The sequence below is a fragment of the Lithobates pipiens genome, unplaced genomic scaffold (genome assembly GCF_037356315.1).
Source record: "Lithobates pipiens isolate NorthernLeopardFrog02 unplaced genomic scaffold, aLitPip1_a1.2 Scaffold_22, whole genome shotgun sequence".
In the NCBI taxonomy this organism is placed as follows: Eukaryota; Metazoa; Chordata; class Amphibia; order Anura; family Ranidae; genus Lithobates; species Lithobates pipiens.
This window is the reverse complement of record NW_027507784.1, coordinates 273,312,652-273,333,716: the sequence shown is the minus strand read 5'-3', so window position 1 is coordinate 273,333,716 and position 21,065 is coordinate 273,312,652.

The window sequence follows — 21,065 nt, the reverse complement described above, 5'->3', positions numbered from 1 at the left end:
TCTGTATGTGTGCGCATGTGTCTGTATGTATGTGTGTGCATGTGTCTGTATGTATGTGTATGCATGAGTCTGTATGTGTGTGCATGTGTCTGTATGTGTCTGCATGTGTGTGCATGTGTCTGTGTGTACCATCAGAACTGCTTTTGTAAGGCTTGTGTGTGTGATAGCAGCCAGGGCTGCTGCTCCTCTGAAAAGCAATCCATACACAGATCACTTTTCAGAGGCATTTGAAAGGCGGTAAAGAGGCACTATGTTGCCTCCTCACCACCTGTTTTAATCCCGTAAATGCAACATCACTATACCGCAACTGTGCAATCCACACAGTTGTGGGGTAGTTGCAGTGCAGGCCCATTCACCCTGGGTATACCTCCAGCTGCAGCCACAGCATGTGTACAGCCCCAGCTGCTCCCTCTGCAGCTAAAGGGGAGAAGTTGGGGGTGGTAAAAACAGCTTAACCATGTGGTTTTACTGCCCCTCCAACAAGCCCTTGGTTCACATCTGTGAGGCTGCGTGCTGCATGTAGGGCAGCCCATTCATTTCAATGGGCTTCCCTACCCACAAAAATGCAGGGAAAGGCGTCCCTGAGCTTTTTTTTTTAACCACTTGCAGACCGGACCATTTTGCTGGTCAAAGACCAGACCACTTTTTGTGATTCGGCACTGCGTCGCTTTAACTGACAATTGCGCGGTCGTGCGACGTGGCTCCCAAACAAAATTGACGTCCTTTTTTCCTACAAATAGAGCTTTCTTTTGGTGGTATTTGATCACCCCTGCGGTTTTTATTTTTTGCGCTATAAACAAAAATAGAGCGTCAATTTTGAAAAAAACACATTATTTTTTACTTTTTGTTATAATAAATATCCCCCAAAAATATATAAAAAAAACATTTTTTTCCCTCAGTTTAGGCCGATACGTATTCTTCTACATATTTTTGGTAAAAAAAATCGCAATAAGCGATTATTGATTGGTTTGCGCAAAAGTTATAGCGTTTACAAAATAGGGATAGTTTTATAGCATTTTTATTAATAATTTTTTATTATTTTTTTTTTTACTAGTAATGTTGGCGATCAGCGATTTTTATTGTGACTGCGACATTGTGAGGGACCCATCGGACATTTTTGACACATTTTTGGGACCATTGTCATTTATACAGTAATCACTGCTATATAAATGCAGTGATTCCTGTGTAAATGACACTGGCAGTGAAGGGGTTAACCAGTGGGTGGCAGTGTAGGGGTTAAGTGTTCCTAGGGGTGTGTTACTAACTGTGGGGGGGGGTTGGGCTTTCATTTAGTGAACACTGATCTCTGCTCCAATCACATGGAGCAGAGATCAGCGTCACTGTTTACACAGCATTTCCTCCATTCAGCCGCTCCGTGAGACGATCGCGGGGATGCCCGCGGCGATCGAGTCCGCGGGCCCCTCGACCGGACTCACGGGGGTCCCGACCAGCGTGGGAGCGCGCCGCCGCGCTCCCGATGGCAGGGCGGCATTGAATATTGGACGTACCTGTACGCCAATATGCCTGCCCGTGCCATTCTGTCGACGTACATCGTCGTGCGCTGGTAGGGAAGTGGTTAAATTGCACTGCACCAAAAGCACCCCACGTTTCCAATGTGTGCGGTACCATTAAGAAAGAGCAGAGCATTCATCTGTGTGTCGGGAACAAGCGCGACAAAGGCAGGAGAATTCTTGTTGGGCCGTGTATTAATGCTCGAACGACTGAATTTGACCGAATTTTAATGGTTCAAAGAATGTCAGGCAAAATGGTCGGCCCTCACACATGTTCACTTTATCAAATCTGGCCCTCTTTGAAAAAGGTTTGGACACCCCTGGTGTCCTCCTCTGAACAGTAAGTCTCCAAAGTGGTAAGGGTTTGGCAAAAACTGTCTGGGGGGGGGGGGGGGGGGGTGTAATGGCTTCAGGAAATGGTTAATTTGGAGGGCCCTCCAATGGTCCAATCAAAACTAACCGCCTGGGTTTGTGAGTTCGGATAGGGATGGCCACCTACTATGAGGAAGTGGGAAGCCATCGCCTGTGTTTGATTGCTCGGTTCTCAATGCAGAAGTGCCGGGGGACAGATGCAGGATTGAACCAATGCTGCATCCACCTAGGTAAGTATGAAACTGCAAAAAAAAACAAAAAAAAATACTTTTCTTTTAAATTGGCTTGTTAATGATAACTAAGGTATTGTTAAAGTTGATGGCGTGACCACAAAACTCCTATCGAGTGGAACTAAAATCTGCCATAGTCACCTCACTTGCAATGGTCCCTCACCAGTGCCGGTGTAGTGTCATATTTTGCTCCCCATCATAGAATGCTCTGGAAGTGGCGTTGCGGCCAGAAATTTTGCACTGCGCATGCGCAATGCGTTCTAAACACTTGCGCCATGCGTTCCAGAGGATTTGTGACAATGCAGTTCAGTGAAACCGTCAGATAATGTGACGGAAGTGACGTTAAACTTTAGACAGAGCGGAGAGCGACAGAGAGAGAGCGGGTAACACTGGTCCGCAGTGTCGCAAATCCTTTGGAACGCATGGCGCGAGTGTTTTGAACGCATCGCGCATGCGCAATCCGAAATGTCTGGCCGCAATGTCACTTCCGGAGCATTCTACGATGGGGAGCAAAATATGACACTCCATCGGCATCTCCTCCATAGCTTCTTCCGGTCGCTGTTCTTTGGTCATCTAGATTTGTTGGAGTGCGGTTTAGTGTACAGTACATTCTACAGAAGACTGCAAGCAGGCAAATGGGTTTCATTTCTTGATTCTATGGGGTTGATTTACTAAAGCTGGAGGGTGCAAAATCTGGTGCAGCTCTGAATTAAAACTTCAGCTTCTGGGTTTTATTGTAAATCTTAATTGAACAAGCTGAAGTTAGAAGCTGATTGGCTACCATGCACAGCTGCACCGGATTTTGCACTCTCCAGTTTTATTAAATCAACCCCAATGTGTTTTTATATAGGGATTGATTTTTTTTTATTCTCTCTTTTTAATCAGATGAAATAATAAACTTTTTTATGAATACTTGTTTTTTGGATGTTTCCCATTGTTAAGGCCCATACACACGATCAGACTTTTTGACAACAAACATGCAAATTAGCTGTTTTGGAGCAACATCCGACCGTGTGTACGCTCCATCGGACAAACTTTTTTTGGTTTTCATCGGACTTTTGTTGGCTGTGCGAACGGACAAACTTTCTGGGAACAAAAGTCTGATGGAGCAAAGTCTGATCGTGTGTACAGAAAACCATAGGACTTTTGTACAAAGTACAAACAGGCATGCTCAGAACCAATGCAAAAGATCAGACAACAATACAGAAGTTGACCAAAGGTGGCGGTAAAGAGCAGAAAAACCACGTGATTTGGTGAAAGTTGGCTGAAAAAGTCCTGCTGTGTGTATGCAATACAAGTTCAGGGCCGACGCCCTTTGTACAAAAATCCAAGGGAAAGTTTGTACAAAGTCCTATCGTGTGTATGAGGCTTTAGGGCTGCAACTAATGACTATTTTCATAATCGATTAGGTGGCCGATTATTGTTTCGATTATTTGCATAAAAACCTCAAAAAAAGTGTGGTGTATAATTTAGTTAATATGTCAAATGTATTCTTAAAGCGGTAGTAAACCGCTGTAAAAAAACAAAAAAACAAAAAAAAAACCCTGCAAGACAATAGCATAATGTGCTAGTATGCATCGCATACTAGCACATTATGAAATACCTTAGAATGAAGCCCCCGCAGCAGCGCCCGGTCACCACCGAGAGAGATGACATGTTCCCTCTGCGCTTCTTCTGGGTTTGGAGGCTCTGTCGAGGTAGTCGGAGGTGCAATGATGGCATGCGCATGGGAGCCCTCCGTGCCGGCAAGGAGAGCAAGGACGTCAGAGGCTGCATGCAGGGAGAATATCTCCTAAACTGTGCAATACAACTGCTTTAAAGAGGAAACACTGAAGTAAACACTGCCTCTTTTTTTTTTTTGGTCACCTGCAAAGTAAAGGCATAATGTGTTAGTATGCAGCGATACTAGCACATTATGTGAAACTTACCTGCAAACAAAGCTCTTGTCGTCCCCGCTGCTGGCCGCATTCATCTTCGCCCATCTTCCTTCCGGGTCTGCGAACTCTCGCTGTGTGACTGGCATCGGTCACAGCACAGGGCCTGAAGAAACAGCATGGGCGGCTGTTCCTTCAGAGCGCATGCGCCGATGATGTCATCAGCACAGTATACAGTAAATATCCTCTAAACGGTGCACGTTTAGGAGATGTTTACAGTGTCTGCATGTAACCCTTATTACAAACATTTTGACTTCCTCTTTAACCACTTGCTTACTGGGCACTTAAACCCCCCTCCTGCCCAGACCAATTTTCAGCTTTCGGTGCTCTCAAATTTTTGAATGACAATTACTCGTGCAACACTATACCCCAATGATTTTTTTTTCCTTTTTTTCCCACAAATAGAGCTTTCTTTTGGTGGTATTTGATCACCTCTGGGGTTTTTATTTTTTGCGCTATAAATGAAAAAAGGCCGAAAATTTAGAAAAACAAAATGCATATTTCTTTGTTTCTGTGACAAAATTATGCAAATTATTAATTTTTCTTCATAAATTTTGGCCACAATTTATACTGCTACATATCTTTGGTAAAATAACCCAAATTAGTGGATATTATTTGGTCTTTGTGAAAGTTAGAGAGTCCACAAGCTGTGGTGCGAATCGCACAAAATTGATCACATCTGATGTACTGGTGGCCACTTCTTGTGACCCGAACAAGCCAGGAAAGTACAAATACCCCCCAAATGACCCCTTTTTGGAAAGTAGACATTCCAAGGTATTTAGTAAGAGGCATGGTGAGCTTTTTGATGTTGTCATTTTTTCCCACAATTCTTTGCAAAATTAAGATTTTTTTATTTTATCTTATTTTCTTTCCACAAAATTGTAATTTTAATAGGTTATTTCTCTCACGTGGCATGTGTATACCACAAATAATGCCCCGAAATAAATTCTGCTACTCCTCCTGAGTATTACAATACCACATGTGGGACTTTTCCACAGCCTGGCCACATAGAGAGGCCCAACATGCAGGTAGCACCGTCACGTGTTCTAGTAGCATAAATTACACATCTAGCTTGTTGACTACCTATTACACTTTTGAAGACCCTGGAGCACCAGGACAATGACACATGACACCGACGCGGCACTGATGACAGATGGCACTGATGACAGATGCCACTAATACGTGGCACTGATGACAGAGGGCACTAATATGTGGCACTGATGACAGATGGCACTTATACGTGGCACTGATGACACATGGCACTGATACCTGGCATTGATGACACGTGACACTGATAACAGATGGCACGTGACACTGACAGGTGGCACTGATGACAGATGGCACTGATATGTGGCACTGATGACACGTGACACTGATATGGCACTGATGACAGATGGCACTATGTGGCACTGATGACACGTGGCACTAATGACAGATGGCACTATGTGGCACTGATGACACGTGGCACTGATGTGGCACTGATGACAGATGGCACTTATACGTGGCACTGGGGACAGATGGCTCTTATACGTGGCACTGGGGACAGATGGCACTGACGACAGGTGGCACTGGGGACATATGGCACTGATGACAGGTGGCACTGGGGGCAGATGGCACTGACAGGTGGCACTGGGCGCAGATGGCAGAGGGGGCAGTGGGGACAGATGGGCACTTTATTTATTTATTTTTTTTTTATTTATTTTTTTACACTAACCGCTGCATCTCTCCCTCCTCACACGCTGTCTCTGTGTGAGGAGGGGGAGCCGGCGATGAGAGATGATCTCATATGTTTACAAATTAGATCATCTTTCATTGGACACGCCGATCATGCTGTAAACGGCTGCTGTGATTGGCCATTTACCTACGATCTGTGACTGGCTGTGTCCAAGGGACATGGCCAGCACAGAACTTCCCCAATGCGCGCCCGTAGCAGAACGCAGAGGGGAAGTAAACAGGAGGACGTCCAGGGACACCCTCCCGGCAGTTAGCGTCCGCGCTGTAGCCGTCTTTTGGCTATAGCGCGGGCGCAAAGTGGTTAAATATCTATATGCAGTGGTAAATATAAATACCCAGCTATATGGTTAAGGAGCAATATATCAAATTCATTCTGAGAATAACAGAGAGGAGATATACACTCACCTGCCACTATTAGATACACATTGCTAGTACCGGGTTGGACCCCTTTTGCCTTCAGAACTACCTTAATTCTTCATGGCAAAGATTCAGCAAGGTGTTGGAAATATTCCTCAGAGATTTTGATTCATGTTGTCATGATAGCATCACGCAGTTGCTGTAGATTTGTCGGCTGCACATCCATGATGCAAATCCCCCATTCCACCACATCCCAAAGGTGCTCTATTGGATTGAGATCTGGTGACTGTAGATACCATTGGAGTACAGTGACCTCATTGACATGTTCAGTAAACCAGTTTGAGATGATTTGAGCTTTGTGACATGGTGCATTATCCTGCTAGAAGTAGCCATCAGAAGATGGGTACACTGTAGTCATAAAAGGATGGACATGGTCAGCAAAAAAATATACCCCCCAAGCAATTACACCACCAGCCTGATAAAGGCCTGGTGGTGTAATTGCTTGGGGGATAAAGGATAAAGGCAGGATGGATCCATGCTTTCATGTTGTTTATGCCAAATTCTGACCCTACCATCTGAATGTCACAGCTGAAATCAGACCAGGCAACATTTTTCCAATCTTCTATTGTCAAATTTTGGTGAGCCTGAGCAAAATGTAGCCGCCATTCTCCTGTTCTTAGCTGACAAGAGTGGCAACCAGTGTGGTCTTCTGCTGCTGTAGCCCATCTGCTTCAAGGTCCGATGTGTTATGCATTCAGAAATTGTATTCTGCATACCTTGGTTGTAAAGAGTGGTTATTTGAGTTACTGTTGCCTTTCTATATCTCGAACCAGTCTGCCCATTCTCCTCTGACCTCTGACATCAACAAGGCATTTTCGTCTTGACAACTGTCACTCTCTGGATATTTTCTCTTTTTCATAACATTCTCTATAAACTCTAGAGATGGCTCTGGAAAATCCAAGTAGATCAGCAGTTTCTGAAAAACTCAGACCAGCCCGTCTGGCACCAACAACCATGTCACGTTCAAAGTCACTTAAATCCCCTTTCTTCCCCATTCTGATGCTCTGTTTGAGCTTCAACAAGTCATCTTCACCACGTCTAGATGCCTAAATGCATTGAGTTGCTGCCATGGGATTGGCTGATTTTTGCCTTGTACACACGGTCGGAAATTCAGACGGAAAATGTCAGATCGGATTATATTGTCGGAAAATCCGATTGTGTGTGGGCTCTATCTGACTTTTTCCGTTGGAAATTCTGACTGAAAAAATTTGAGAGCAGGATCTCAAATTTTCAGACAAAAAGATTCCATCTGACTTTTTTCCAATTGTTGTAGAGAATTCCGATCGGACAAAGTGGCACGCATGCTCAGATCACATTACGAGACCAAAGCTATTGGCTACTAGCATGAACGTAGTCCCTTCATAACTAACGTCATCACGTTCTGAACTATCTGATTTTCCGACAACTTTGTGCGACCGTGTGTATGCAACACCAGTTTCGGACAAAATCCATTGGATTTTGTTGTCAGAATGTCCGACCGTGTACAGAGCATAACAATTTGTGTTACCAAGCAATTGAAGAGGTGTACCTAAGTATAAATTAACCCCTCATAGTAGTAATTATCTGCTGTTTTTGTACTATAAGGAGCTTATTTTTGTTTTTTAACCCCCACAGGTGATACAAAAAGCCTGCTGCTGCTACAAATTGTCTTATCTTAGTGACAGCGGGCACAGGTAGCTTGCATAAAGCTACCTGCTTATGACAAGGGAGTCTGTCATGCATAAAATTATATTAAAATCCTGTCTGAAAGGTGGCAGGAGGGGGCAGAGTGACAGAAGGGCGGGCAATATGATGGGGGGCAGTGTGACAGGATGACGACAGAGTGACAGGAGAAAGGCAGGGTGGCAGGAGAAGTGCAATGTGACAGGAGGGAAGCAGAGTGACAGAAGGGGGGCAGTGTGGCAGGATGGGGGCAGTATGACAGGAGGGGGGCAAAGTGACAGGAGGGGGTCAGGGTGGCAGGAAAGGGGCAGTACGACAGGAGGGGGCAATGTAACAGGAGGGGGCAGTGTGACAGGAAGGAGGCAGTGTGGCAGGAGGGGGGCAGTGTGACATGAAGGGGGCAGTATGACATGAAGGGGGGCAATGTAACAGTAGGAGGGCAGTGTGACAGGAGGAGGGCAGTGTGACAGGAGGAGTGCAATGTGACAGGAGGGGGGCAGAGTGACATGAGGGGGCAGAGTGACAGGAGGGGGCAGTGTGATAGGAGGGGAGCAGAGTGACATGAGGGGGAAGAGTGACAGGAGGGGGGCAGTGTGATAGGAGGGGGGCAAAGTGGCAGGAGGACACCTGGGCACACACTATACTATACACTGGGCACTGTGTAGAAGAGTCAGGAATCTGCAGTCTCTTGCAGTGAATATATTCCTGGCTACCGGGCGGGAGCAGCCTCAGAGCAGGAGGGGACTCTCTTACCTTACCAGCACAGCAGGGGCAGCATTGCTGGAAGCTAGAATCGTGAGCCAGAGTTGGGGGCCAAGCTGGAAGACAGAGCTGCTCTGCACAGCGGAAGTTTACTCCTGCTGTGCAAAGCATGTCATCGGTGGCTGGGACGCCAGCGGTCCTAGCAAACATTGACTGCTAACCTCCTGTCTTATCCTGGATCTGTGACACACAGCTATTATCGCTAATCCTTGCTGACAATCATGAGCAGATGCTTTTGGAGCTCAGGCATTCAGGGGCGCCACTTCTCCCCCACCATATGTAAAATAAAATAGGTATTTAAAAAATCTGAATCCTCACCAAGCAGGTATTCGATTTTGCTGTCCTCTACCCTGGCACCCTAAGGCAGGTGCCTATGCCACCTTATACTGACGCTGGCCATGTGTCCTGTCCATGCTACTTACACCAAATCGGAAAAGACGGTTATTACCAGGACTGCGCTCCAGACTGGTTGGGCAATGGCTGGAGGCTCTCTTCATCTACGCAGATCTTGTTTTTAGGTCTCCAACACAAAGACAGACACTGCGTCACCCTCAGACATTCCACCCAACTTTTTGAGATGGAAATGAGAGACACCTATTAGCAAGAGTATGTAGGCACAGGACACTCCCCATGCCACGCCCTCTTAAAGGAGAATTGTACAAAAAAATTATTAGTTAAACCTGCAAGTGCTTTATATTGGCTTTTGAAAGGTACAAATACAGCAATCTGGAAATTGGATGAAAGGTTTAGCACTGGGAAACACTTTTTGAAAGATAACAAGTGCATTTTATATACAACTATATAGATCAGACCAAAATGAGGGATAAATGAGAAGGAAAGAGGAACAGAGGGACTGTGCTCCAAATCAGGGACAGTCCCTTGAATTTATGAGATGGTTGAGAGCTATGTCTTCAGGGTCCCTGCAATGGGATTTTGCTGTAGCATTCATCTGGAGGTACAGTATCTCTGTGGATGACTGTGTACCTGGGTGTTTGTGCCCAATTTGCATCTGTCTGTACATTGAACGTATGTACTGACTGTTATTTATTTTTTTTTTTTAAATAAAGCTTGTATTATTTCTTTACTGTCGTGCATCTGTATGCTTATGGTTAATGTTATATGCTGGTTTCAGTAGTTCTTCTGCTTCCAATTACTTTGTTTAGGTCTGGCTAATTTCCTAGAAAGGCAATCCCTTCCATTCACAGAAGCCTTGTCCTGGGTAGAGGCACTTCCAACTTTGTTATCGGATCCACTCTTTCACATGCCGAACATTCTGGTTCTCTTATTTACCTACAGGTTTAGCACGGTGTCCTGCTTGGATGGGGGGGGGGGGGGGCATTTCTCATACCCCTCCCCCCTTAAATTGGGCTGCAAGAATACTGTATCCTAACAATCGCCCAATAATCTCCTGCAGTAGCACCAAGAGTGATATGCTAGGAGAGTGATGGCAAACCTATGGCACGCGTGCCATAGTTGGCACACACAGTCCTCTCGGTGGGCACGCCGAGCTAAGTTGCCAGATCACTACACCCCAGCAGCCAAACCTTGGTAAGGTGCGCACACTGACCGGCCATTGCCAGTATGCATGCTTGGAAACGAGTCACGGCTCGTCCAGTGACGTTGTCATGCCTGACGTCGCTACTCAAAGCTCCGTTGCTTCCCTCGTTTTCCTAATGATTGCATTAACTTTCAGTGTATATTATGGTATGTCTGGTTGTAGTAATTCCTGGAGATTAGGTTGCTTTCTTCCACTGCAGAAGTAACCTTTAGTGACAGTTATTATCCCCCACCCCCCATATATCAGGAGGACCGATGACTGTTCTACATGCACCTGACCTCTGAAGGCAGTCACATGACCTCTGTTCACCTGTTGCAGTTTGGGCATTCGGGCTCAAAAAGATTTGCCGTCACTGTGCTAGGACATTTAACTGCTTCAACCCCAGAAGATTTTACCCCCTTCCTGACCAGAGCACTTTTTGCGATTCGGCACTGCGTTACTTTAACTGACAATTGCGCGGTCATGCAACGTTGCACCCAAACAAAATTGACATCCTTTTTTTCCCACAAATAGAGCTTTTTTTATGGTATTAGATCACCTCTGCGGTTTTTATTTTGCGTTATATTCATTTATTTTGCGCTATAAACAAAAAAAAAGCAATTTTGAAGAAAACGTTTCTTGCTATAATAAATATCCCCCAAAAATATATATATAAAAAAAGATTTTTTTCCTCAGTTTAGGCCGACATGTATTCTTCTATATATTTTTTATATACGCTTATCGCAATAAGCGTATTTTGATTGGTTTGCGCAAAAGTTATAGCGTCTACAGAATAGGGGATAGATTTATGGCATATTAATTATTAATTTATTTTTTTAATTAGCAATGGTGGAGATCTGCAATCTTTATTGGGACTGCGACAGTATGGCGGACACATCGGACACTTTTGACACTATTTTGGGACTATTGTCATCTATACAGTGATCAGTTCTATAAAAATGCACCTATTACTGTGCAAATGACAATGGCAGGGAAGGGGTTAACCACTAGGGGGTGATGAAGGGGTTAAGTCCTAGGAAGTGATTTTAACAGTGGGGGGGGATGGGCTTCAGCTTACATGACAGCGATCACTGCTCCTGATGACAGGGAACAGTGATTTCTGTCATGTCACAAGGCAGAACGGGGAAATGCCTTGGTTACATAGGCACTTCCCTGTTCTGTGGCTCTGTGACATGATCGTCGGGAGACCACTATCACGCTGTACTCAGCTGTGTGCTGATGCTATCTCCGCCTCTTAAAGGGGATGTACAGGTACGCCCATTTGCCCACCGCTGCCATTGTGCCGATGTATATCGGTGTGCAGCAGTCGGCAAGTGGTTAAAAACTCACCCATGTAGCCTAGTTACAGTCATAATAGATGTGTGTGAACAGTGTCAAACTAAACATCCATGTGAAACATGCTCGACCCTTGTAAGATGGTAATAAATTAGGTTTATCTCTAGTTGGGACACAGATTGGCCCAATAATAGCACATTAAAAAGCAAAAACTTGTTCCTACAAATATGTTAATTTCTGGTTTTGAGTCCTCAGGGATTACTGCTCTGCACTGATACACAGCAAAGGAAAAAGGGGCAGTTCAAGGAAATACAAATACCTACAAGAGCGTCCGAAAATAAACAGGTAGGAGCAAGTCTGACAGATAGACGATCAAAGAATGTTCCATACATGGGCCCCTGGAGGCTGCCTGTCTAAAGGGTGTAAGTGAATACAGAGAATTAGTTAAAGTGTATATATGGTAAAGATGTAAAATTCTCTATTCATTTCCACATTGCATTCCTATTATTTCTAGCCTGCTCCTATCTGAATTATCTTGAAGACTGAAAAACTTACTTAGTGAAGATCCCCATACATTTACTTACCATAAATTCAGTCACAAGTATTCATACCTCCCAACTTTTTGAAATGGGAACAAGGGACACCTATTAGAAAAAGTATGTAGGCATATGACCCCCCCCCCCCAACACACCCCCTCAAAAGGAGAATTATACAAAAAAATCAATTAAAGAGGTAGTAAACTCTGACAAAAAAAAAATGTCTGCCCTTCCTTGCAATGTAAAGGCATAATGTGCTAGTATGCATCGCATTCTAGCACATTATAAGACACTTACCTGCATGCAAAGCCCGCGTCGTCCTCGCTGCAGGCTGAATATATCTTCGCCCATCTTCCTTCTGGGGCCCCGGACTCCAGCTGTGTGACTGGCCGGAGCCACGTGACATATGCGTGCGGGAACCGCCGGTCACGACACACGCTTCTGAAGAAACGGCACTGGCAGCCATTCCTTCTGAGCACATGCGCCAATGACATTATCGGCTGAATATTCAGTAAATATCTCCTAAACGGCACACATTTAGGAGATATTTACAGTACCTATAGGTAACCCTTATTATAGGCTTACCTATAGATACAAACATTAGAGGGAGGTTTGCAACCTCTTTAAGCCCACAAGTGCTTTTTTTTACCACTACTATTCCCTTATACTGCCTTTTGAAATTTACAAATGCAGCCAGCAATTTAGAAATTCAATCAAAGGTTTAACACTGGGAAACACTTTTTTAAAGATAAAAAAGGGCATTTTATATACAACTATGTGGATCAGACCAAGATGATAGACAAATGAGGAGGAAAGAGGGACAGTTGGGAGCTATACGTATTCACTTTGCGGTGTGTGGTAGGTACTGCTGTGTCACACATACATTCACAGAGCCTGCCTTCTGAACTACAGGTGCTAAGAGGAGGAGTTTCAGAATCAGTAAAGGAATCACTGCTGCAGGTAGCAAGATATCATGGGATATGTAGTCCTTTTGAAATTAAAAAAAAAAAACAGCAGAGGAGATGTTTCAAAGCATGCAGGGAATCCATGAAGTGGTGAAAAGAGACGGCCAGCAGACAGGCAGAACTCACAACATTAAAAGAGATTTTTCAAGTAAACTTGTATTGTTTGCTTTTACAATTACTGATGTTATAAAATGAAAATGTATGCGACCAAAAATCTCCTGTAAAGAGAACTATTATTCTTTGTTAGGTTTTTTTTTTTTTTTATATGTATGTGTAGCGCTGACATCCTTGTTTATTGATGTGATTATGCATGCTTTAATGTGAGGTATATGGGCATTACTGTGGTTTCGTACTAGCCATCTAGTGGCCAAATATGAGTAACGCACCTGTTTATCATTACCATAGAACAACCTAAAGACTTGTACAGGAAGTGACTGTTTGGATTCTGAAGGTTGACCTTGTTACCCAGGAGTCCGTGTGTGACCTACCCATGAACACTCTCTCACGCAGTGCATGCTGGGTAGGGAATATAAGGGACAGCAGCGGCCATCTTAGGTCTCTTGGGACCACGTTACCTGCCTGTGCGGATCTGTGGAGAGGTGTCCCAAGAGGCAGTGGCTAACAGCTATTGCAGAGCGCCAGACTGCTCGCATTTGTGAGGTGACCTGAGGGAGCCTGAAAGACGGTAGCCAGATTGAGAAGGTCCAAAGACACTCGGCTGAGAATTGGAGAACCGGATCGATTCAGTGGAGCGATACAGAGCTTAGCTTAGCTAGGCCTAGCTGACGGAAAGACAAGCTGCTGTCACTGGACCAAAGTGATCACACGGAACTCTGATCCAGTTGGTGAGCGGGCTACGGCCCACCGTCTGTTAACTTTTGCATACAGTTAGACTCACGTACAGCCCTCAATGGAATCTGCAGTTCCACGGAGGCGTAGCAGAGCCCCTGACATCGAACAGGATTGAGGCCTATTTACTTTGGTGTCTCAGCGCATGTAAATAAGTTAAAGGAATTACACAAGGAGCATTTCAGCTTAATCTTCCACCTTACTTTGGATTACAAATACAAAGGAGTAGAGCTGCACGATTCTGGCTAAAATGAGAATCACGATTTTTTTCCTTAGAAGATAGATCACGATTCTCGCGGCGTATCATCTTTCACATTAAAACAAAAAAAATTGTACTAACTTTACTGTTTCATTTTTTTTTTTTTTTTTTTACTGAAGTGTATTTTTTCCCAAAAAATTGCATTATATATATAATGTTTGGGGGTTCCAAGTAATTTTCTAGCAAAAAATATTGATTTTAACTTAAGAAAGAAGTGTCAAAAAAAGATTTAGACTTTAAGTAGTTAAACTTCCTGCATTTACACGTGGTTGAAAGCTTGGCAGACTGCCCAGATTATTTGTTTACACAAAAAGTTCTATCCCTTTGATCTAAGAAGTAAGCGTTAGTTACAATGTTTCAAGTTCTACACTTGGCAGATTGCCCGGGATGCTTTCTTTTGACAGCTGAGTGAGCAGATAATCTCTCCACTTGTTTATATGAAAGAATCGCCTACTCTCAGCGGAAGAGATCATAAGGGGGGTTGAATCGAGATCGCATTTTTTTAATGATTAATCATGCAGCTATACAAAGGAGTGACTTGAGCTAGCGAAGAAAAGAAAACCCCGGATTAAAGTACTTTAGTGAGGTCTCATGTATACCTTTTAAAACAAAGGGAGCTCCCAGGTTCATATAAATACATTTATATACATCTGTTATATTCTGTTATATTGACATATATTGTGCTGTTGTCCTGTGTTGGGATGACAGCACAATTACTGTAACTACCTATTGAAATATTTTACAGTAAACAATATTTCTGGTTAAGTATCCAGTTGTGTGGCATACTGTTTTTCCCCACCAGGTGGAGCCAGTGGATCCTGAGGGTACAATACAGGTACTTTGCATTGTTGTATATTGTACTGTATTACATTGCACCACAGCTGTGCCAAGGGGATTGAGTCAAGCCAGTGGGGTTTCTAGAGAGTGCAGGCCCAATCAAACTAGCAGCTCCTTTGGGGGTTAGTGCTACATATACATGTTATAAGACAGGGAAGAGACCTAATGTTATATTATCTTATCCAGTTATATGATCCTATGCAGTCAGAATAGATGCAGGAATTTAACCATGCACTCTTCCCCTAATGTATAGGGACTGTGTTAAGTATAGGGTGTAGAGTTCAGTAGTATGCCACATACAGAGTGCAGGGTCCAGGAGTGTGCTATGTACAGAGTGCAGTGTTTCAAGGGTACACTACATACAGAGTTCAGGAGTGCAGCACTCCGAGTGCTGTACGTACAGAGTGCAGAGTTCAGGAATACGCTACATACAGAATGCAGAAGTCAGGAATGCACTATATACAGAATGCTGGGCTCAGGAATGCTCTACATTCAGGGTTCAGGAGTATGCTACATATGGTGTGCAGAGTTCAGGAGTGCACTACGTACAGAGTGCAGAGTTCAGAAGTGCAGTAGGTACACAGTGCATTGTGCAGGAGTGCGCTAAGTACAGAGTGCAGATTTCAGTAGTGCGCTATGTACATGTGCAAAGTACAACGTTTAGGAGTGAGCTACATACATAGGACAGGAGTTCAGGAGTGCACTACGTACAGAGAGTGAATGCAGAATTGCACTAGGTACAGAGTGCAGAGATAAGGAGTTTGCTATGTACAGAGTGCAGAGTTCAGGAGTTAGTTACATACAGAGTGCAGAGTTCAGGAGTGTTATATATACCGAGTGCAGAGCTCAGGAGTGCACTATGTACGGTGTGTGGGTTCAGAAGCATGCTATGTACAGAGTGCAGAGTTCAGGAGTGTGCTATGTGCAGAGTGCAGGAGTGTCCTATGTGCAGAGTGCAGCGTTCAGGAGTGTACTATGTACAGAGTGCAGGGTTCCGGAGTGCGTTGCATACAGAGTACAAAGTTCAAGGGTGAAGTGTACAGAGTGCAGTATTCAAAAATGTTCTACATACAGAGTGCAGGGTTCAGAATTGCTCTATTCAGTTCCTGTTTCACTTTTGGTAAAAAATGGTAAAGGGCAGGTCAAATAACTACTCCACTTGTCAAACAACCTCTGAAGATCGATCCACTGCAGGTCACTCCTCAAAGAGATACCACTAGTGTAAACTAGCCCTTAGTTATGCTCTAACTGCAGCAGAGGAAGTTCAGGTAACATGCATGACTTTGTAGAGCTTTGTAAATTTTATTAAAGTCTGGACAGAAATAGAAATCTGTTGACCGATAAAACTGCATCTATATGTGTCTTTCAATTGTGCATTTAGCACTCTGCGTTGGGTACAGCGTAACACTTGGCCTGACATTGACCATATGTGCCCTAACCCTATTGTGCATACACTGAGCAAAATTATAAATGCAACACTTTTGTGTTTGCCCCTATTTATCATGAGCTGAACGCTGTACACAAAAGGCCTATTTCTCTCAAATATTGTTTACAAATCTGTCTAAATCTGTGATAGTGAGCACATCTCCTTTGCCGAGATAATTAATCTACCTCACAGGTGTGGCATATCAAGATGCTGATTAGACAGCATGATTATTGCACAGGTGTACCTTAGTACCTTGTACCTTGCCACTCTAAAATGTACAGTTTTACTGTATTGGGGGATCAAGGGGTCCGAAAACCAGTCAATATCTGGTGTGACCACCATTTGCCTCACACATCTCCTTTGCATAGAGTTTATCAGGTTGTTGATTGTGGCCTGTGGAATGTTGGTACATTCCTCTTCAATGGCTGTGTGAAGTTGCTGGATATTGGCAGGAACTGGAACATGTTATTGTATACGCCAATCCAGAGCATCCCAAACATGCTCGATGGGTGACATGTCTGGTGAGTATGCTGGCCATGCAAGAACTGGGATGTTTTAAGTTACAGATCCTAGCAACATGGGGACGTGCATTATCATGCTGCAACATGAGGTGATAGTCATGGATGAATGGCACAAAAATGGGCTTCAGGATCTCACCACAGTATCACTGTGCATTCAAAATGCCATCAATAAAATGCACCTGTGTTCATTGTCCATAGAATACGCCTGCCCATACTGTAACCCCACCGCCACCATGGGCCACTCGATCCACAATGTTGATATCGGTAAACGGCTCACCCACACGACGCAACACACACTGTCTGCCATCTGTCCTGTACAATGAAAACCGTGATTCATCCATTAAGAGAACACCTGCCATTGAATGTGAGCATTTGCCCACTCAAGTCGGTTACAATGACAAATTGCAGTCAGGTCGAGACCGCGATGAGGATGAGGAGCATGCAGATGAGCTTCCCTGAGACGGTTTCTGACAGTTTGTGCATAAATTCTTTGGTTATGCAAACCGGTTGTTGCAGCAGCTGTTTGGGTGGCTGGTCTCAGACTATCTTGGAGGTGAAGATGCTGGATGTGGAGGTCCTGGGCTGTTGTGGTTACACGTGATCTGCGGCTGTGAGGCTGGTTTGATGTACTGATAAATTCTCTGAAACACCTTTGAAGACGGCTTATGGTAGAGGAATGAACATTCAATTAAAGGGCAACAGCTCTGGTGGACATTCCTGCAGTCAGCATGCCAATTGCACGCTCCCTCAAAACTTGCAGCATCTGTGGTATTGTGCTGTATGATAAAACTGCACATTTTAGAGTGCCCTTTTATTGTGACCAGCCTAAGACACACCTGTGCAATAAGCATGCTGTCCAATCAGCATCTTGATATGCCACACCTTTGAGGTACAGTAGATGGATTATCTCGACAAAGGAGAAGTGCTCCAGGAATAGCTAGCCGCAGCTAGCCACAGGTGCCCCGCCTCCTCCCCCCCCCCCATTGTGTTCTGGGAAACACACAGTTCCCAGGACACAGCGGGGACCAGTGAAAACACGCAGCTCGACTCGTGCATGCGCAGTAGGGAACCGGGCAGTGAAGCCACAAAGCTTCACGTCCCAATTCCCTGACAGAGGATGGCAGCGGGGGCAACCGAGAGCCATTGCTCGTCATCTGCTGCCAACATCGCTGGACCCTGAAACAGGTAAGTGTCCATTTATTAAAAGTCAGCAGCTGCAGTATTTGTAGCTGCTGACTTTTAATATTTGTTTTTAAGGTGGCACTCCTCTTTAACCACTTAACAACCGGCCCATAGAATGACGGCTACAGGGCGGTTAACTCTGAGAGGCCATCATATGATGTCCTCCCAGAATTCCGCTCTCGCGTGCCCCCTGGGGCGCGCACTCGAGAGCATCTGTGACCAACGGGTCCACAGGACCCGGCGCCTCGCGGATCACGGTAAACGGCCACTCATCACGGGCGTTTAGATAAATGAATAAATAAAGTCGCGCTATGGACAAACAAATCTCCGCTGTGATAGGAATATGTGGTAAAATTAAAAGAAGGAAAAGAAATATGCTGGGTTAGAGCTGCCTGTGCCTGAAGCCCTCACTTCCTTGTTGGGGAGGAGAGGGAAATGAAATGTGAAATAAAAAAGGTGAAATAAAAAAGGTGAAATAAAAAAATAAAAAAGCATTTATATACCATAGCACAGAGCATTTATATACCATAGCACAGAGTGGCGCACCGGGGATGAAGTTTTCTAAGTGAAAGTCCACACTATTTGCACAAGTGAATCAAATACCCCCCATTGATTTTTTGTAATCATTATAACAATAATCCGAAGAGGCAGCACTATCAAGCCAAATATTAATTTTGGACTTATATTGGACTCAGAAGCGTCTTCATGCGATTATTGGTTGAAAACATTGTTGATCTGCACATTTAACGCCTTTATGCGGTTTTTTGGTTGAATGATTTCTGATCCTTGGTTGCTCTGATCTGTAGTTGTCTTTTTGCACAATTTTTTGCACATGTTTGCACAATCTGTTTTCAACTAATATATCATCGAATACTAATAACAATTTCACTTTTTTGCACATTTAATGAATGTTTTTAATAACTTGATACGCACAGGACAATTAACACTCATTTGTTGTTTTATTATAATGAAATGTGAATGTTGATTTCACATTATTTACACATTATCTACACATAGTTTGCTTTGGACAAAATTGCTTTAGGATATCTTTGCACGGTAGCACTAACAGTTTTTTCTTTTCTCTTCCCTTTTTTATATATAAAAAACAAACACTAGGGCTTGATAAGTTAATTTATTTTATCACTGATAGGGTTTAGCGCCATACCTTTTTTATTTCACATCACGGGCGTTTACCATGTGATCTCTCCGTCAAATGACGGAGTGATCACTTGTAAACAAACCGGCGTCATGTGATCGGTACAGCGGAGGGGGAAGAGATTGGTGTTAGCAGCGCTGGGGGCTGCATCTGCATTGCCCACGTCGCTGCTCACTGACAATTAACCCCTTAATACCCTGGCAATACTCTGCAATACCAGCTAACACTGTGCAATACCAGCTAATACTGTGCAATACCAGCTAATACTCTGCAATACCCGCCAATACTCTGCAGTACCCGCCAATACTCTGTAGTACCCGCCAATACTCTGCAGTACAATTCCTGCCAATACTCTGCAGTACAATTCCTGGCAATACTATGCGATACCCTGCCATACTCTGCGATACCCTGCCATATTCTACGATACCCTGCCATACTTTACGATACTCTGCCATACCCAGCCATACTCGGTGATACCCTGCAATACCCAGCCATAGACATCCCCCCCCGCCGCCCTCCGGTGCTTCTACCGACTCGCCAATACGATCAAAGTCAGAATCTTTTTTTTTTTATTTCAGGCTTCCCAGCCTAGAGGTGAGATGCGGGGTCTTATTGACCCCATATCTTACTGTAAAGAGGACCTGTCATGCCATATTCCTATTACAAGGGATGTTTACATTCCTTGTAATAGGAATAAAAGTGATCAAAAAATGTATTTTTGGGGAAAAAATATCAAACTAAAATAAATAAAGTAAAATGAACAATTAAAATAAAAATAAAAATTTAAAGCGCCCCTGTCCCCATGTGCTCGCATGCAGAAGCGAACGCATATGGAAATCCCGCCCACATATTCAAACCACACATGTGAGCAATAATTCTAGCCCTAGACCTCCACTGTAACTCAAAACATGTAACCAGTAAAAAAATTTAAAGCGTCACCTAAGGGGATTTTTAAGTATCGATGTTTGGCACCATTCCACAAGCATGTGCAATTTTGAAGAGTGACATGTTAGGTATCTATTTACTCGGCGTAACTTCATCTTTTACATTATGCAAAAATTGGGCTAACTTTACTGTTTTTTTTTTTTAAGCACAAAACAGTTTTTTTTCCCAAAAAAGCGTTCGAAAAATTATTGTATTCTCCAGGGTGTTTGCTAAAAAAACATATATAATATTTTGGGGTTCTATGTAATTTTCTAGCAAATAAATGATGATTTTTACATGTAGGGGAGAAATGTCAGAATTGGCCTGGGTGCTCCCTGCATGTTGGGCCTCTGTATGTGGCCATGCTGTGTAAAAATCTCACACATGTGGTATTGCCATACTCGGGAGTAATAGCAGAATGTGTTTTGGGGTGTAATTTGTGGTATGCATATGCTGTGTGTGAGAAATAAACTGATAATATGACAATTTTGTGAAAAAAAAAAAAGTAAAAAAAATCTTGATTTTGCAAAGAATTGTGGGAAAAAATGACAACTTCAAAAAACTCATCATGCCTCTTACTAAACACCTTGGAATGTCTTCTTTCCAAAAAGGGGTCATTTGGGGGGTATTTGTACTTTTCTGGCATGTTAGGGTCTCAAGAATTGAAATAGGCCGTCAGTACTTCAGGTGTGATCAATTTTCAGATATTGGCACCATAGCTTGTGGACTCTATAACTTTCACAAAGACCAAATAATATCCACCAATTTGTACTTATTTTTACCAAAGATATGTAGTAGTATAAATTTTGGCCCAAATTTATGAAGAAAAAATTACAAATCTGCTAAATTTTATAACAGAAACGAAGAAAAATTCATTTTTTTACAGAATTTTCAGTCTTTTTTCTTTTATAGCACAAAAAATAAAAAACCCAGCGGTGATTAAATACCACCAAAA